This window comes from Lipotes vexillifer, unplaced genomic scaffold, assembly GCF_000442215.2.
Source record: "Lipotes vexillifer unplaced genomic scaffold, Lipotes_vexillifer_v1.1 scaffold559, whole genome shotgun sequence".
Classification (NCBI taxonomy): Eukaryota; Metazoa; Chordata; class Mammalia; order Artiodactyla; family Lipotidae; genus Lipotes; species Lipotes vexillifer.
The window spans coordinates 1,210,658-1,231,372 of NW_006781351.1; the positions used below are offsets into that span (position 1 = coordinate 1,210,658).

General features: G+C 39.9%; 1 pseudogene; it reads left to right on the forward strand.

The window, feature by feature from the left end:
* The first annotated feature begins 19,128 nt into the window (after positions 1-19,128).
* On the forward strand, positions 19,129-20,484 carry LOC103071383 (major facilitator superfamily domain-containing protein 1 pseudogene; annotated as a pseudogene).
* The last annotated feature ends 231 nt before the right edge of the window (positions 20,485-20,715 follow it).

Consider the following 20,715-nt stretch of genomic DNA (forward strand, 5'->3'; position numbering starts at 1 on the left):
CAGCAGGAAAGTAAAGTGATACAGCATATAGATACAGATAAAAATATAGATGATATAGATATATCCTTTAAAATATACAAATATCCATATCCTTTCATCCACTAATCCAATTTCTAGAATAAACACTAAATTATTTATAAGGCTGTTTATCTCAAACATAATTACAACAGGTAAATAATAGAACTATTATAAATGTCTACCTGTACTGAATTGTTAAAATTAAAATGAATTTCTCACAAACGTATGGTTACCAAAGGGGAAACGGGGAGGGATAAATCAGGGGCTTGGGAGGAACACATACACACTACTGTATATGAGGTAGATAACAAACAAGGACCTACTGTATAGCACAGGGAACTCTACCCAATATTCTGTGATAACCTATATGAGAAGAGAATCTAAAAAAGAATGAATATATGTATAACTGAATCACTTTGCTGTACACCTGAAACTAACACAACATTGTAAATCAACTATACTCCAATAAAATTAAATGTTTTTTAAATGTATCCTTTAAAAAAAATAAAATGAATTTCTCTCTCTCTCATTATAATGGAATACTATGGAGCCAAGAAAAATAATATTTTAGAAAAACAGCTTATGAGTTGGAAAAATGCTTTAGCATATTTTGATGTATTGATATATGCTTTTGATATATTTTGATATAAAAAGTATTTATTAGGTATGATCCTAATTAAGGCAATATTTGAGAATAAGCATATTTAGCAAATATATAGACACTGACACATATATAAAAAGACACTACATCCATTTATGAAAAAAATACTCAACAAAGTGGGTATAGAAGGGACATAACCTAAGAAAGGCCACATATGACAAACATACAGCCAACATCACATTCAACATTGAGAACATTTCTTCTAAGATCAGGAACAAGACAAGATTACCAACTCTCACCAACATAATATTGAAAGTCCTAGCCACAACAATCAGACAAGAAAAATAAAACGAATCCAAATGAGAAAGGAAGAAGTAAAACTGTCACTGTTTGCAGATGACATACTATATTTTTAAAAATACTAAAAACTCCACCAGAAAACTATTAGAATGAATTCAGTAAAGTTGCAGGATACAAGATTAATATACAGAAATCTGTTGCCTTTCTATACACTAATAATGAACTCTCAGAGAAATCTGTAAAACAATCCCATTTACAATGGCATCAAAAAGAAAAAAATACCTGGGAATAAATCTAACTATGGAGGTAAAAGACCTGTACTTGGAAAAATGTAAGACACTGATGAAAGAAATTGAAGACACAAGCAAATGGAAAGATACACTGTGTCCATGGATTGAAAAATTAATATTGTTAAAATGACCATAATTACCCAAGACAATCTACAGATTTAATACAATCCCTATTAAAATACCAATGGCATTTTTCACAGAACTAGAACAAATAATTCTAAAATTTGTATGAAGACACAAAAGACCCTGAATAGCCAAAAAAATCTACAAAGCTAGTCACCAAAACTGGCACAAAAACAGACATATAGAGGAATGGAACAGAACAGAGCCCAGAAATGAACCCGAGTGTATATGGTCAACTAATCCACTACAAAGGAAGCAAGAATAAACAATGGAGAAAAGACAGTCTCTTCAATAAATGGTGCTGGGAAAACTGGACAGCTACATGCAAAATAATGAAACTGGATTACTTTCTCACACCATATACAAAAATTAACTCAAAATGGATTAAAGACTTAAACATAAGACCTGAAGCCATAAAACTCCTAGAAGAAAACATAGGCAGTACACTCTTTGACACTGGTCTTAGCAACATTTTTTTAAATCTGGCTCCTCAGCCAAGGGAAATAGAAGTAAAAATAAACAAATGGGACTACATCAAACTAAAAAGCTTTTGCACAACAAAGAAAACTAGCAACAAAACGAAAAGGCAGACTTCTATACGGGAGAAGATATTTGCAAACAATATATCTGATAAGAGGTTAATATACAAAATATACAAAAAAACTCATACAACTCAACAACAAAAAATCAACCTGATTAAAAAAATGGGCAGAGGAGCTGAATAGACATTTTTCCAAAGAAAACATATAGATGGCCAACAGACATATGAAAAGACGCTCAGTATCGCTCATCATCAGGGAAAAGCAAACCAAAACCACCATGAAGTATCACCTCACACCTGTTGGAACGGCCGTCATCAAAAAGACAACAAATAACAAGTGCTGGTGAGAATATGGAGAAAAGGGAACCACAGTGCACTGTTGGTGGGAATGTAAATTGGCGCAGCCACTATGGAAAACAGTATGGAGGTTCCTCAAAAAGTTAAAAATAGAACTATCATATGACCCAGCAATTCCACTTCTGGATATTTTCCAAGGAAAATAAAAACAGTTATTTGAAAATATATATGCATTCTCATGTTCACTGCAACATTATTTACAATAGCTAAGATATGGAAGCAACCTAAGTGCCCACTGATAGACAAATGGATAAAGAAGATGTAGTATACTATATACAATGGAATATTATTCAGCCATAGAAAGAATGAAATCTTGCCACTTGCAACAACATAGATGGATCAAAAGGGTATTATATTAAGTGAAATAAGTCAGAGAAAGACAAATACCATATGATTTCACTTATATGTGGAATCTAAAAAACAAAACAAACGAACAAACAGAAATAGACTCATAGATAGAGAACAAACTGGTGGTTGCCAGAGTGGAGGGCAGTGGGAGAACTGAATGAAATAGGTGAGGGAGATTAAGAGGTACAAATTTCCAGTTATAAAAGTAGTGTTTTTAGGCACATTTAAACGGGGATCAGCACTTAGGCAATTCTTCTGGCTCTTAATTTTCTGGAAGTTAAGGCAAAAATGGAGTAGCAGGTTCCTTTTTCTATCTATAGAAAACACATTATTCAGGGTTTTTTTTCCCCTGGCACTGTAGTCAAACAGGAATTTAGCTTCATTTGAGTCCTTATATGAAAGACCTCATAAAACATTAAGCAGTAACTTCAACTGCGGTCTTAAAATCAGGTAGCATCTTTTAGGCACTGACCCTGTGATAAATCATAATCCACTATATAAAATTAAATATAAATACAATTCTGTTTGAGATCTGTGAAATCTCTAGCAAGATGGGTCCTTATAACATGCATTTAGGTAACAAGTATTTTTAATAAAACTGTAATAATCTATCCTATAATGCTCTAATTTCATTGGTTGAACAAAGGCTCATTTAGAAGCACAATGTCTCCTTTTATTCAAAAAGAATGCCTTGGGACTTCCCTGGTGGCACAGTGGTTAAGAATCAGCCAGCCAATGCAGGCGACACAGGTTCGATCCCTGATCCGGGAAGATCCCACATGCCACGGAGCAACTAAGCCCGTGTGCCACAACTACTGAGCCCACATGCCACAACTGCTGAGGTCCACACACCTAGAGTCCATGCTCCGCAACAAGAGAAGCCACCGCAATGAGAAGCCCATGCACCACAACAGAGAGTAGTCCCCACTCGCCACAACCAGAGAAAGCCCACGTGCAGTAACAAAGACCCAACGCAGCCAAAAATAAAATTTATTTATTTAAAAAAACAAAAATGTCTTTAATATCTCAATATATTAAATTAAAACCAACACCAGTCATTTCCTACAAATATTTTAATAGGTCGTTCATGTGTTTTTGTATCTACTCATTGAATATGTAACATACTAAGTCACATCAAAACCCTTTTACTTCAAATTTGAAAATGTTGTATATAACGTGTTTAACTGCATTCTTAGAAAGAGCATAAATAAAATTATCTAGAAAAGAAGATTGAGGTGATCATGTCAACTTTACCCTAACTGTATGTAAATAACTATTTCACCAGTCATCCAATCAAAGGCAAAACAAAACCAAGAAATGAGTCTTTCTCTTGGCTCATCTAGATGTGCCAACCTCTCCTTGACCTAAATCCTAACCATCATACCGGGCAGCTGCCCGCACTTTGCTTTGCTCCTATCCATGGCCACATCACTGCCTCGTCTATATTCTCAATGACTATGATGCCAAAATGTACCTTTGGGAAAAACATTGCTGATACTTAAGATATCTATCTCAAAAAAGTTATGACATACCCCAGACATCCCTGTTTGCACTCTGATACTATTATTTTATTCAAACATTTTCATTTCTTACCATGTGCCAGTACGAGACCCTATACAAAACAGACTAGAGACAGATACGTGAGGGAAAAAAATGGAATAAACTATTAGATTTGCTATGGTAACATTATGTACATGGTTCCATGAAAAGTAAAGGAGAGAACTGTCAAGTTTACCTAAATAAGGATAGCAGGCTCATTACTATACACTATGTGTTCATACTCATGTTTTAAAGAGCTTCAAAGTATTCTTTCATTCTAATACATTGGGATTTAAGGATCGAGTGAATGCTCCATTTTTCTAGCCTTTATATATGCTTTTTCCACTCACAGCACTCCTGACATAACCTAAAATACAGAACAGGTATTCATACTACAGCATTTTATTAATACTGTATTATTAATACAAACAGTATTAATTAAATGATCGGTATACAAAGCTGGTAACACCCCTCTAAGATCCTATGCCATCTAAGTACCACTTTTGGGGGTGTGGTGAATACTTGTCCTGTCTGTGGCAATCCAGCAATCCTTTGAACACTATACTTTTGACTGAACAGTCTCACACATACTGAGCCCTGTCTCTTCAACATAGAAGCCAGAACTCCAACTTACTTGCAGCAGGGTAAAGGCATGTGATGCACCCACACAGGACTTTAGTCTGGGAAGCTGGTGACATGAGAAAATAGATGCAGATGTAACCCATCTTTCAGTAAGTGTGGCAGCAGAAGCATCCATCTTTTCAGGTCAGAAAGCCCAGAGCTTCTGGGCCCCAGTCCAGTATCATCATTGGAAGTTACAACGTCCAAAACAAAATGCGACGTCTGCACCAGGTGGAGACAACCTTGATGTCTTTGCTGGAGTAGCCACCGAGGTCTGGTCTAGGTATCGTTTCTGGATGTGCAGTGACTAAGCCAGATACCCTAAGTATAACGCAGATTCTTTGATGCATCAAATATATTTTAATAAGTTTCTTTCCTGTGTAGTTAAGCTAAGGTGAATTTTATTGTTTGCAACACTGGCACACTTCCAATGGCTGCTGACTGTGGAGGGTGCCTTGCAAGGGACATCTGACGCCAAGCCTCCCTGATAATCACACAGCAGTACCCTTGAAGCAGCCACTTCCCACCCCTCAAGAATACAGATGACATGTGGATAGTTGCTGGCTCTCTCGGCAGCCTGCTGTTCTGCTTCCCCAACAGTCAGAACACAGCTCAACACCTACCGAGTCAGCTGTTGGAAGCAAACTACATTTCTTTGCTCCTGGGTAGCACACCCTTTCACTCCCTTCCTCCAAACCCTAGCACCCAACACTATGAATTTTCTTCACCTCAAGGAGTATCTGTATCTCCCTACTATTTACCTTCTGTCTCTAAACCTCTACATTATAAAACATTTTTCCAAGTTCACAGTAACTAATTTGATAGTTATGTTTGAAAATATTTTCAAAGAGTTTTTGAAAGTCTTCTTTTGCTTAATAGACCTGGTCATTTTATTCAGAAAAAAGTTCTCATAGGGAAGTCACATTACATTTACTTGATTGACTTATCCTGTTAAAGTTTGTTCAGTGAGTCCATCCATTATTACAGATCCTACTGGCCTATCTGACATCTATTGGTTCCTTCTGGAATACTAATTTTTTTTTTTTTTTTTTTTTTGCGGTACGCGGGCCTCTCACTGTTGTGGCCTCTCCCGTTGTGGAGCACAGGCTCCGGACGCGCAGGCCCAGCGGCCATGGCTCACGGGCCCAGCCGCTCCGTGGCATGTGGGATCCTCCCGGCCCTGGGCATGAACCCGCGTCCCCTGCATCAGCAGGCAGACTCTCAACCACTGCGCCACCAGGGAAGCCCTGGAATACTAATTTTAGTGGCTTATTTTTGTATAGTATAATTTTAAGAATTAATAACAGTTTAGTGTTTTCATCTATAAACCAAAGGCTCCACATGCTGTCACTTTTTCACAAGTATAGTTGGCATATGCAGAAATATATATATAGGTAAATATACATACACACACACTAATTTGTACTCTGTCATAATTCAACAAGACAGGGTTGAAATTTGCTTTCATACAGTATATGAAAGGCAATATTACTGAGCAAAGTGTACTATAAGCAAAATGGAGATGGAGTTATACTAATTAACAAATTATTCTCAAGCCTCTATTCATATATGAAACACTGTATCAGCTCAAGTCCATGACATCTCATAGCACATATGGAGAGTATGTGTGGGACTGTAGGAACCCATTCTGATATTTTGTATTAGATTTTACAACACAGCTACTACTTCAGATATTTAATCAATAACTCCTGTGGGTTGACAAACCTAATAAATTCCACTTTTCTGTTTGAGATTTCTATAAGTTCAATTTTAGAGAGTTCACCCTTAGAAAAAAAACGCATGTGGGGGCTTCCCTGGTGGCGCAGTGGTTGAGAGTCCGCCTGCTGATGCAGGGGACATGGGTTTGTGCCCTGGTCTGGGAAGATCCCACATGCAGCGGAGTGGCTGTGCCCGTGAGCCATGGCTGCTGAGCCTGCGCGTCCGGAGCCTGTGCTCTGCAACGGGAGAGGCCACAACAGTGAGAGGCCCGCGTACTGCAAAAAAAAAAAAAAAAAAAAACGCATGTGATATAGGAATTAAACAGGATATTGAGCAAAGGGCACACTTGTTCCTTGGCCATAAACACTCCCTTTCTTCAATGAGAGCTAAAAGTTGGAGCCTAGAATGCAGGTAGAGATTATAAATACTAAGAAGCATTAATCAAAGCACACATGGGGGATCTTGGCACTAATTCTTTATGTTACTGGTATGAATATACATCACACCATTAACAGAAAGAATTATGGGAAAAAATAGAAATTTAGCACTACACCTCGAAAAAGGATCAATACTGATATATAGCCTCAAGACTACATGGGGGACTCCCCCTGGTGGCACAGTGGTTAAGAATCCACCTGTCAATACAGGGGACACGGGTCTGAGCCCTGGTCCGGGAAGATCCCACATGTCGTGGAGCAACTAAGTCCACGCACTGCAACTACTGAGCCCACATGCCACAACTACTGAAGCCCATGCACCTAGAGCCCATGCTCCACAACAAGAGAAGCCATCGCAATGAGAAGACTGAGCACCGCAACAAAGAGTAGCCCCCGCTCGCCGCAACTAGAGCAGGCCCACATGCAGCAATGAAGACCCAACACAGCCAAAAATAACTATCTTTTTTAAGAAGACTGTATGGGAATAATAGCAATAACTGACTGATTATGATATGCTAAGCATTTCCCTAAGAGATTTGTAAGTATTATCTCATTTAATCCTACAACAACACTAAGATCAATCTTTGTAACCCTGTTTTACAAATAAGGTACATAAGGGTACTAAGTGTATGACCTTCTCCATGGTCATACACTTAGTATTATTGAAGATGGGACTCAAACTGAGTCCCATGAAATTATGTATCATAATTTCATAATTTATAATTTTTTATAATTTCATAATTATGTATCATAATTTATCATAATTTTCACCAGGGAAATTATGTATCATAGATCTATGTATCATAGATTTCTGACTACGTGATTGAAGTTGTGGGGAGGAAGAAGAGGAAAAAGGGGGGATGCTTAGAGAAATACCTATAGCATAAAGACATTTTCCTCCTCTGGGGACTTGAGGGATGTTATTACCCTAAGTAAAAATTGTGAAGCAATGTTACTCAAATATTAGTAAATACATATCCTGGCAAAATATGCTTCCAGCTGTTCAAGCTAACTGCTTTTTTTTTGGACTGGCTTTTTCAGAGCATTCATGATATTTTTAGCTGTGTTTCCCATATGCATAACAGATTGAACAAGAGGCTACTGCGTTAATAATCAACCAATTCTCAATAATTAGCCACTTGCTTTAACATCAAATGTATTTCACCTGCAGTATGTAGACTGAAGAATTTCTAAAGGGTGCTTGCAAGGTTCATCAAGTTGCCCAGTGCCACAATCAAAAACATGCACTTGACCTGCAGTAACTGCATGTTTCACGTATACGTGTATTCTCTGCAAACTGTTTCCTGATCACTTGAGTCCACAGAGTGGTTGCAACTATGAAAAAGGCACCCCTGGTAAGACAAACTTCCTGAACGAAGGAAAACAGGTCACTTCTATGAGTAGGGTATCATGTCATCATTAATTCAACAAATGGGTATTGAGTGCTACTTTGTAGTACAGGTAAGGAGGATACAGTAGGAATAAACACAGACCCTGTTCTCAAAGAGCTCAGTATAATTTATAGAGTAGGCAAGAAAATCAGTATTATGATACACTGATAATTCTTATAATCAAGAAGGCAAAGACTTTCTAAGAGCCCAGCAGAGGCATTTAGATGAAGGATAAAGACAGAGTGTATAAATCACACCCTGGGGTTGGACAGGGAAATGCTTCCAGAATAAAGGGCACCTGAACCAAATTTAAAAGACTGAGAGATTTTTATCTAGGTTTACCCTAGCTAAAAGGAATTCCAAATCCAGAGAACGTAATCAACAACTGTAGTTAGAAAATTGTTATCAAAACAGCAAACTACAGGTCGGTTGGTGTGACTGAATGACAGTATACATGTGGAGATGTCGTGAGTGATGGAGCTGGAAAGATCTGCCAAAGCCTTGATTCCAAAAGCTGCTTCTTCTAATAGATGCTTATTCTTTGATGCTCACATATCCCCTTTGTTAAAGATAAATAAGAATATGACAAAGAGCATAACTGGAAAACAACTGCACAGGTTCTGATGAAACATGGTAGACTGAACAAATAGAAGACTGAATAAATGAAACTCCACTAATATAAATGGACTAAAAGAGAACAGTTACTAAACAAAAAGTGAGCGATCCACCAGACAAATAGAATGAATACAACAGCAAAGGAGAGATGTTAACAAAATTTGGGAATATGGAAAGCAAATGAATGGATGGTAACCGATTTAACAGATCTGAGACAGTTGAATACATTCAGAGGATGAACAAATACGACCCATGACCAGTTGTACTGCAGAATCCCAGAAAAGTACAGGAATTAGAGACAAAGAGTGTTTATGAATTTGGCTATGAGGGCTGGGGCAAGTACCACTCCTGCACCTTGGAAAAAGAAAGTCTGCCATGGAGAATGCAAACCAAAAGGCATAGCAGAGGGAGGGCATGAAGTACCATGTCACAAACAAAGGGATGGTGCGAAAATCTACATGTTGAGGAGTGGTAGTCCCAGGCTTCTGGGATGCTGGCAGCCAGACTTATACCTCAAAAACAGGATATGAAAAGATTCATCTCTGGAGAAATTAACTGGACCAAGAAGGATGTTTAAACTGATACTTAAAAGATTGGTACAACTTTGAGTAGCGTGAGTAGGACATCCCAGGCAGACAGTACAGCTTGTACAGGTACATAGTCATGAAGGAGTATGGCAAGTCTCAGGTGCAGCAAGAGCTCCAGCATGTTTGACCAATGGAGTGCATGGTGTGAAGAGTGAGAAATGATGGGGACAAGTACAGGTCTACCCATTAAAGGCTTCTAAGCTAAGGAGAGATCACTGCATGTTATTTATACACAAGAAGGGAATTTCCACGGAAGAATGACACGATCAGATTTAGAAAGACAATTCTGGTTGTAGTACAAAAGCTAATCAGGGTGCAGGCAGAAAGTAATAATGAGAAACCGGCTAGGAGACTGTGACTTTCTTACCTCTAGGAGGAAAACTAGACGCTGAACGAGGGCGACTGTAATATTATAGGAGAGAGAAGAGAGTCAGGATTCCAGAGACGTTTATAAAGTATGATTGAATATATATGTATAACTGAGGCACTCTGTATGCAGAAGTTAATACAATGTTGTAAATCAACTATATTTCAATTAAAAAATTTTAAGAATAAAACAAATCAAGTAGGATTAATGGAATATTTTTGTCAACTGGATGTAAGGGAGAAAGGTAAAGCAAAGAGGCTTGCTTTATTTACCTTCTGTTTCCAGCTTAGGAAACAGGAATGGTAATGATGTCATTAACTAAAATAGGGAACGTGACAGAACTAACCAAAATAGGGAACATGACAGAACTAACCCCTTTGACAAGGGAAAATAATGTAGTCCATTTTGAGACACAATGTTTAAGTTACCACAAGACATCTAGGAAGAGAAGTTCTATAGCAAGCTGGAAATTATCTACAATTCGGGAAAGAACTCACCCAGAAGGACAGATTTGAGTCAAATTTTTTTAAAAAATCCCAAACTCTGAATCAGCACAACATGCATAATGAAGCCATGGTAAGGTCTGAGGGCATACAGAGGGAGATGCACGCTACCACTCTCAGGACTCTTAGCTCCGTGCCCAGGGAAAGCATCACAAAGCTATCGGAGCACTCTCTCTTGCTAAACCCAAAGAGGATTTCAGAAACCTTCTCAGTATTGCTCCCCCAGCATCCACTACCAACCAACCAGAGTTGGCACTTGAATTAAAAAACCATTTGTCTTCCTGATGCAAAGCAAGAGAAGACAACCAAGGACCGGACTCTGAAGAAAAGGTTCTTAAACATCTTCCACCAGCTTCCTGTGTGTGTGCTGTTGTGAGTACAGGGGAGAATCTGGTGAGAGGATACTGTACATTCATGTAAACCAAACCTTAAAGCATGTCCACATCCATAGGCTTATCTAACCTTCTTTTTCATTACTGAGTAATGAGGCCACCTGAACTACTGTCCCTCTACAATCCAGCCTCTCCATTGCAGCCAAAGCAGAGGTTTGATTGCATTACCCTCTACTCTCACCCCTGCTATTAAAACCCCTTTACAGCATCTACTTGCTCTTAAAATAGAGACGAAGATTTTTCACATGGTCTACAAACCTCACTGGGTTTAACCCCCAACTCCCCAGCCTATATTGTACCATGAGCCCCCGCCATCCATCCCCAAACTACATTCTGTACTGATTCCCTCCACCAAAGGCATTTGAAGATGCCGTCTGCCATCCGGAGGGCTCTTGCCACGAGTCTTAGCTAACTCCTAGTCATCCTTTAGGTCTTGGCTTTAATTCCACTTCCACGGAAGCCTCCCATCAATGCTCAGGTATCATCACAGCACCATGTGCCTTTCTTGCAGAGCACTTACCAAAGTTGTAGTTTCGCGTGTCCACGTGCCCTGTTTGATTGGCTTTGGTGATGTGAATTTTGATACTGTATTTTCACTCTGGGAAAATATGCCTATATGAAGTATTTGTTAAGATTTTACTTCCATTTTGAAATAAATCAATATGGTTTTAACAGACAAAAAAACGATACTTGGCAAATATTATGACATATATTTCAATAGCCATTTTAATTCCATCAGAACGATTTCACCATTTCCTAGGAAATTTGCAAACTATTACTGAATAAATAGTCATATTACTTCCTGAAATTACATGCAGCTGGTCTGAAGAGTCATTAAGAATCACATTCCCATTTAGTCTAGCTAGCTGTGTGGAACACCTCTTACTTCCTGCCTCTGAGTATCCCTTCTCTAAAATAGGTTTTAAATTAAGACCACAAAGCTACTCTAGCCCCTTATCTATAGCAACAACATCCATTTGTGCCATTTCTTCCCTTAATTCTTCCTTAAGTGAAAGATGGGCACCACGGAGTATAAGCTACTGTCATGGTAATACATGACTGGGAGCATCCTCTTAGCTGGTGAGTAATATACAACACTGGCCTTCTGATGCATTGCTGACCCAACCTAACCCAGGAACTATAACGGGGTCCCATTAATGAAAGGACTACATAAATTGTACAGTCTTTCAGCAGCCAAATCCAAGGAGAAACACAAGTTTCACTTGGGCGCTGTTGTCTTAGTTACACATGACAACTCCTGGATACAAACTGTGCTTAAGGCAAACTGTGACACACACACACACACACACACACACACACACACGCAGTCTCACACACTGCCCATATATCATCCGAAGCTCCTTAGCACTCGGTCTATACTTCCATATACATCTTCACCTTCACTGCCCCAGGCCTTGTGATTCACCCTTAGGCCACACCCAGCTTCACTTGAAGAAAAACAAACAAACAAACAAACGTCTCAATCAAAACAACCTACCTGGACTTCTACTTTCTTGGCATATGCTTCAGACCTGGGCTCCTCTAGCCAAAACAGGCTATTTACCTAATAAACTAATTTGTACTGAGGTATTAAGTTACTAGATTATGCATTTCCCATACCATATACATTTGAAGCTTATTAGGGGAAGCCAGAAATGACAGTACCTTCAGTTAAGTGACCACTGGTGGGAATTTGGGGGAAAGAAAAGTCATCAGAGGATACCAGCTTAGGAACTGGCTAGCCATTTGTTCTACCCACACATATGTATTCACCTTGTTAAACATCCACTAAGGAGAAAACAAGGGATAGCAGATAAGAATAAATCCTAGTTGCCAGAATTCCATTCAATTCAGTAACTGAATTGATATAATCCCTGAATAGGGTCCCTATTTTCAAGAATCTTACAGTCTGGGGTGCTTGGCTATGTGTCAGTCTTGAAGTCAAAGGCTCTATAACTTACATCCACTAGAATATATGCTCCATGAGGGCAAAGACCCCCTTTTGGCAACTATCAATTCAGTGTCTTGCACTGAGCTCATTAAATAGCTGGTGAACGAATGAATACTAGTAGTATGGTCTTGCAAATGTTTCTTAGCCCATTTTCCCTTCCATGAAGTAGGAAGGACAATGTTCACTTCACAAGACTTTTATGTAGATCAGATGACACAGAGATGGATTCCTCTGGCACAGAGAGCTTGCAACATATAAATAAGCCAGACCAGCATACAAGGACATAGACTAGATTAGGAAAATTGATAGTGGAACAGCAGATTTGGAACAATCTGTGTTGAGAGAGCTAAAAATTAACTATACTCTCACTATATAGCTAACCAGGGAGGTGTAAGAAAGTAAAGGACTGAATCTTAAGTTAATTCCAGATATCCCACAATAATCAAAATATGGTGCTGGGGCATCACAGGTGATACGTGATCCTTAAAATGGGCATGATAATACAATACGGCTGAGGATCCAGAACATTCTGTTTTGTCCCCAGCTCTCATAATGCTAACAAGTCATTAATTAATTCTGCGTCCTGGTTATCATTAAAGAGGTTCTAACCAACTAAAGAGTTATTTAAGACCAGTAAATATGAAACATGGGAAAGAGAAATGAAAAACTTTCTCCAGGGCTTTGCTTAACTTTGAAATATGTCTCCATTTTTACCATAGATCGTAACTGTCCCTCTACAATATAGATCCAAACAAGAATTTATTTCCAAGGTGATATAATAGTTAACGAATATATTACTGTATTAGGTATCGTGTCAGACACTAAATCACGTTATTTTGAGTCGCTGTCTCACAAAATCTAGTCTGTTACACAAAGTCCTGCCATCCAATATACAAATACTTTAAATTGTTCCTCCAGTAGGAGTAAAAGAAAAATTGTACTGACTTATTACTGGGAATGTGTGAAATACTGAGCCATCTTGGTAGCACAGTCTGTACCCTCCGAAGAGAGTTTTCTCCCAAATGACAGAGGAAACTTCATGGGGAGAACAAACCTCATTAGCACCAGAGTTTAAACCTGTGATTAGCCGTTGAGCCCATAAGGTGTGTGACCATGAAACATGTTGCTATTTCTCATCTTGGAACCTGAGAACAAAACAGTATTTGAACACAGTACCTACTGTTTGACCTGTCTTTCATTCCAGTTCCTTAATTATAGCCCATGGAGAGAACATGGTACACTTATCACTAAGCTAACTGGTTCATCATAAAATACATCCATTTGATCATTCAACACACATTAATTAACCACCTATTATGCCCAGGAACTTGACAAAGATAAGCAAGATAAGACCTTGTGAGGGACACAGACGTGGACACAATTGCTTTACAGCATTCGAAGTGCGACCACTGCAGAACAAAGTCAAGTGGAACATAGACCATGAGGGTCAACAAAGTCATCAAAGAAGTGGTGACAACTGAGCTGAATATTAAAGAATCAAAAGAATATTTTTCAGCCACAGGTGATAAACGGGATCATTCCAGTCAGCAAGAAAAGTATTTCAAAGACACGGATTGAAATAAGCAAACTGATTTTGGGAACAGCGAGTCACCTGTCCCCAACAGGTAGAGCAAGAGGGGACAGGAGAGGTAACTGAAAAGGTGGATTAAAGCCCAATCATGAATGTTCTTTATTAATTCATAAACAAATATTCATTGGGCATTTAACTATTTGCTAGAAATTATCCTAGATAATGTAGGCACATGGCAAACAAAATCCCTGCCCTAGAGTCTAGCACATGCTACGCTGAAGAATTTAGACCTTAGTTTGAAAGCAAGAGAGTTAAGCAGGGAAAACAGCACAAGCAGATTTAGAGAGGTAACTCTTTCGAGAGTGTGAAGAATGAACTGGAACAGAGGAAACTAGACACAGTAAGATGAGTCAGAAGGTTACTTCAATAGAGCAGATGAGTCCGGCTTCTGCTATGTCTTCCATGAAACATCATGGTCTTCTCAAAACATACGTATCTTCATCAGGAATCTGTAGAGAATATTCATTCCAAAATTTCATTATTACTTGACTGAGTTCTCACAAGAGATGTGCGTTTTTTCTCAAACCTTCAATTTCTACAAAGAATATATTTTTGTTAGAGCCGCATCATCTTGCACCACTAGCTACTATCAGTCATTCTGACTCATTTCCTGAACTTTTAGTTGCTCCAAGAGAAGCTCATTTTGTCCAAGACAGTTGAGACAGGGCCAAACAGACTAAAGCCACCTATAAGGGCCCAGTGAAGTCTCAATTTCCAGAGAACCTCCAAAAGAACAGATGAATCAAGACTCCTGGAAGCTAGAGAAGAGAAACTAGAAACCAGTTTCCTTCCTCTAAACCATGCTTCCTGAGGTAATCAGGACCTCCCAGATCTACGATCTTCCAAACTCTATCCATTTCGTATGTATCCCAGAGTCTCAAGAATTGCCCAAAGCCTTGAGATTCATGTGAGAGAGCCCTAGAAATTTATTCTTTTGTCTATGGAACTTCACACCTTTACACCTATTATTTCATTTGCTCCTTGTAACCATCAAAGGAATAAGGCAAATCATATGTAATCGGACCCATTTTAAAGATGGAAAATCTAAAACCAGGAGAGAGCAAGACTTTGACCCAAAGGTATGTGCTCGTAAGTAGCAGAATCAGAACTAGCATCCAGAGACTGACTCCGTATCCACTCCTAAACTACACTCTTCGCTTTACCTCCATAGTGCCTCCTAAGCCATCAGTCATTGCCTCTCTCCTATCGTGCCTACACGTCTGCAAAACAATTCCTTGCTCTCCTAATGTTGATAAATAACCTCCTTTTTGTTAACCTAGACTTCATGAAGCAATCACTCTTATTTTCTAAAGCTCAAAGCCATCTATATTAACCACTAAATAAAATCTCTTTCCTTTAATGATCCCCTTCATCTTCCTCTCCAACCTCCTCCGAGTTGCTGAGAAGTTGAGCTCTAGTCAACCCACATTGACCCCAGTAAGCTGCAGGCTATTTTTAGTTCAAGACTGACATATTCAGGCTGCAAAAAGAGCCAGTGAGACGCCAAACTCCGTATCCACCTTGGAAATGAACAAAAATGGGAAGCAAGCTGGCTGGTTCGGTGTCCCTTCAGATTTATTATAAATTGTCCGAGAGAACTTGGTGAATTAGCAGTGAATCCATACGAGGAATGCTTTGCCTCAGCCAATCCTGGAGCTGACTCTGCTAAACCTAGGCCACCTGAGGTCTTTCAAAAATATTACTTTCACAAAAAGTCCACACAGCTCAACCACTGCTGCCAAGAACAAGGCCCAGAAAACACAGTGGCAAGCTTGGTGCTAGTCCCACTGTGCAGTTACAGGAGATGAGGGGCAGCATCTGAGAGAGAAAAAATCTCCTAAGTAGGAGTCAGAAAATCTAGATTCCTGACACTTATGAGCCACGTGACACTGAGAAAGTCGGAGCGTGTGGCCTTGCCTGGCAGCCCTCTCAGGACTCCCTCTGCCTCTGCCACACTGAACCCCTTCACCCAAAGTCACACCCTTCCAGGAGTAGCCTGCATACAATGACTAATCAACGGATAAAGGACTGGAAGTTCTGGCCCAATGTGAGGCATCTCTGACACGCCTTTTCAGCTCCAGAGCTCCCCAAGGGGTCAGCAGAGGCTGCCAGCCTGGGCCTCTATCTAGCTGGGCTCCTCACCTGCCCAGCCCTGCTTATAGGTCTCACCCCAAGGACACTCCCTAATATACAACCATAACAATAACCCCTGTCTCAGAGCGTGAATCCTGGAGGACCCAACATGCAACACCAATAAATCGACGTCATTGACACTAACAGTGAACTCCAACAAAATGACTCCTCTAACAAGAATCCTCTGAAAATAAAGTTCCTTTATTTAGGTGAAGAAAGCTTCACAAACCACGCGAAGTCACACCAGTGCTGTAGGGTTAGAGGAGATCTCTGCTAAGTTCCTGAAGAACAAAAAGCAAATAGTCGTAATAAAATGCAGCAGTTCTGGTTCAAGGTGGCAATGTAGAAAGATCCTGAACTCACTTTCTCTCATGGATACACCAGGTCTACAGCTACATATGGAACAACTACCTCTGAAAAGGCTGACCGAGCAATGACTACACATCAGACCAATGAGAAGAAAACCGTATCGAAGCAGAAACAGAAGACGAGAAAATAGAGAGGAGAGGGCCAGAAGATGGTGACACAGCCACAAGCCGAAGAATACCTGGAGCCCCCAGCAGCTGGAAGAGGCAAGGAAGGATCTGCCCCTAGAGCCCTCGGAGGGAGAACAGCCCTGGTGACACCTTGACTTTGGATTTCTGGCCTCCAGAACTGTGAGAAGATAAATTTCTGCTGTGTAAAGGCAAAACAATTTTAAATTATATTAAATTAAATATAGCCTTCTGCTACCATTTCTTCACAATTGAGTGGAAGCAGATCCTGGAGGCAATCATGGAATCAGAGAACTGTCTTCTCTCCCCTCAGCAGCGTTAGCCTTCTCTACAATCCCCCTGCATTTGGTCCTGTACTACCTCCAGTGCCTAATGCCTTCCTGCTCTCCAACCCCCTCTTTCATATCAGTGGGAAAATAAGAGAATGCCAAAAGCCTGTAACTGTCTCAGACATATCACTGGAATTATATTTCTTGGTTGACAGATTCTGATGGTGGGCTCTGTGATAAGCGTTCAGATCCCCCTTTCAGGGCTAAAGGGCCTATTTCTCAGTGGCTGTAAGAGCTGCTGGCAGATTCCTCAACTCTCAGCCCTCTCCAGGAACTGCCTTCAGCTGAAGACAGCTGCATCCCCCATAAACAGAAGCCCATAAGATGACCAGTCCGTACACAAGTTTACTTACTCTCTCACCCCAACTCGGGGCAACTCTGCAGGGCCTCCCCAGCTTGAGCTCCCCATAAAGTTGGCTGAGGCTATGTGGAGACTGCATCACAGCCCAATTTCTGCCTCTGCCCAATGCCTCTTCCTTTCCTTCCCCAACAAATACTGGGCCCCTAATAAGTTCCCTGCACACTAATGTCTGTCTCAGAGTCTGCTTCAGTTAGTACCAGTACCCTCTGAGAAAGCAAATATGAGAAGATGAGATTTTGGTATTTGAATATTCTCTGGCTGACTAGCACCACCCATCACTGGTGGTGGATCTCAGGTGAATCCAGGTCCTCCTACCTGCCCTCCACCTACTCAACATGGACCAGAAGGAGCCAGAAGAATATTATAAAACTAGATTCTAAGAAACCTGGATCGAAGTAGACAGTGCAATTGTTATTTTCACCCGTGGTGAACTGGGATGGTACACCAGTGGGAAGAAACGGTTTAGCAGGTGCAATGTTATCAGGACTTGGAGAATTTGAGGAAATAGACATTCTAAGAAAAATACAATTAGAGCAGTTTCTGAGAATTTATGCTCTGGAGAAAAAGAATGAAAGTCTGGTGGTTATAAATCATTAATTAAAAGCTACATGTGAAATAAAGTTGGAGGACTCATACTTCCTGATTTCAAACTTACTACAAAGATACAGTAATCAAGACAGGGTAGTACTGGTATAAAGACAGACATATAAATCAATGGAGTCCAGTAATAAATTCATACACTGATAGTTATTGACAATGGTACCAAGTCTATTCAGTAGGGAAAATACAAAAGAATAAGGTTGAACCTCTAACTCAGAATACACAAAAATTAACACAAAGTGGATCAAATACTTAAATTTAAGAACCGAAACTATAACTAAGTTCATTTGTATCATTTTTTAAGATTCCACATATAAGCGATATCATATGATATTTGTCTTTCTCTGCCTGACTTACTTCACTCAGTATGATAATCTCTAGGTCCATCCATGTTGCTACAAATGGCATTATTCCATTCTTTTTTATGGCTGAGTAATAACTCAGGCACAGAAAACAAACTTATGGTTACCAAAGGGGAAGGGGGAAGGGATAAATTAGGAGTTCGGGATTAACGTATACACACTACTGTATATTAAAAATATATAACCAATAAGGACCTACTGTACAGCACAGAGAATTATACTCAGTAACTTGTAATAATCTAACAGAATGAATCAGAAAAAGAATAGATATATATATAACTGAATCACTTTACTGTACAACTAAAACTAACACAACATTGCACATCAACTATATTTCAATAAAGAAAGAATTAAAACCATAAGACTTTTAGAAGAAAATATAGGGGCAAACCCTCACAACCTTAGATTCGGCGATGGTTTCTTAAACATGAAGCCAAAAGTACAGGCAACAAAATTAGATAAATTGAACTTCACTAAAATGAAAGATTTCTGTGTATCAAAAGTACACTATCAGGAGTCACTGTCGTCTCTCGGTCTCCCGTTGGCCCGCCGCTGCCTGGCAGCCCCAACGAGGCCAGCAGAGGCGCCCCCGTTACCTCCCCCTGCCCCTGGGGCGCTGCTGGCCCTCTGCGACCCCAGTCACCTGGCGCACCAGCTTTTGGTGCTGTTGCTTCCTTGGTTTCGGCAGCTATTTTTGCTATGATAATCCTGCTGCCCTTCAGACTCTGGTTAAACGGGATATGCAGGTGAACACCACGAAACTCATGATGCTGTATGCCTGGTATTCTTGGCCCATTGTAGTTTTGTGTTTCTTTGGTGGCTTTTTGATAGACTGCGTATTTGGAATACGATGGGGCGCCGTTATGTTTAGTTGCTCTGTTTGCGTTGGACAGGTTGTTTTTGCTCGGGGTGGAATAGTTCACGCTTTTTGGCTGATGGAATTTGGAAGGTTTGTGTTTGGGATTGGTGGGGAGTCCTTAGCAGTTGCCCAGAATACATATGCTGTGAGTTGGTTTAAAGGCAAAGAATTAAACTTGGTGTTTGGACTCCAACTGAGCATGGCTAGAATTGGAAGTACAGTAAACGTGAACCTCATGGGGTGGCTGTATTCTAAGGTTGAAGCTTCATTGGGTTCTGCTGGTCACATAACCCTTGGGGTCACACTTATGATCGGGGGCAGAACATGTATTCTTTCACTAGTCTGTGCCTTGGCCCTTGCTTACTTGGATCAGAGAGCAGAATGAATCCTTCATAAAGAACAAGGAAAAACAGCTGAAGTTATAAAGTTAACTGATGTGAAGGACCTCTCCTTACCCCTGTGGCTCATATTTATCATCTGTGTCTGCTATTATATTGCTGTGTTCCCTTTCATTGGACTTGAGAAAGTTTTCTTTACAGAGAAATTTGGCTTTTCCTCCCAGGCAGCGAGTGCTATTAACAGTATTGTGTATGTAATATCAGCTCCCATGTCCCCAGTATTTGGGCTTCTGGTGGATAAAAAAGGAAAGAACATCATCTGGGTTCTGTGTGCAGTGGTGACCACTCTTGCTTCCCATATGATACTGGCCTTCAGGCTGTGGAACCCTTGGATTGCTATGTGTCTCCTGGGACGCTCTACTCATGGCTTACCTGTGCATTATGGCCAATGGTGGCATTTGTAGTTCCCAAACATCAACTGGGAACTGCATATGGCTTCATGCAGTCCATTCAGAATCTTGGGTTGGCAGTCATTTCCATCATTGCTGGCATGATATTGGATATTTGGGGATATCTGTTTTTAGAAGTTTTCTTCATTGCCTGTGTTTCTTTCTTTTATCTGTGGTCTTACTCTACTTGGTGAATCGTGCCCAAGGTGGGAACCTAAATTATTCTGCAAGACAGAGGGAAGAAATAAAACTTTCTCATGCAAAATGAGAAGTTTAAATGACTGTGTCATGAGAATGGGCTGCACACATCATTGGTTTGAAAACTTCCTTTTTTTTTTTAATTTAGAGTTTAGTCGTTAGGAAAAATAATGGTCTGGAGAATTATTATATTTATATTTTGAATACATCTATTTTAAAGTATAACTGTGAGGACTATTTTAGCCTGTGTCTTTTGTATTGCTGAAGAATTCTGGTTTGGAATAGGCTCATCAATGATGAA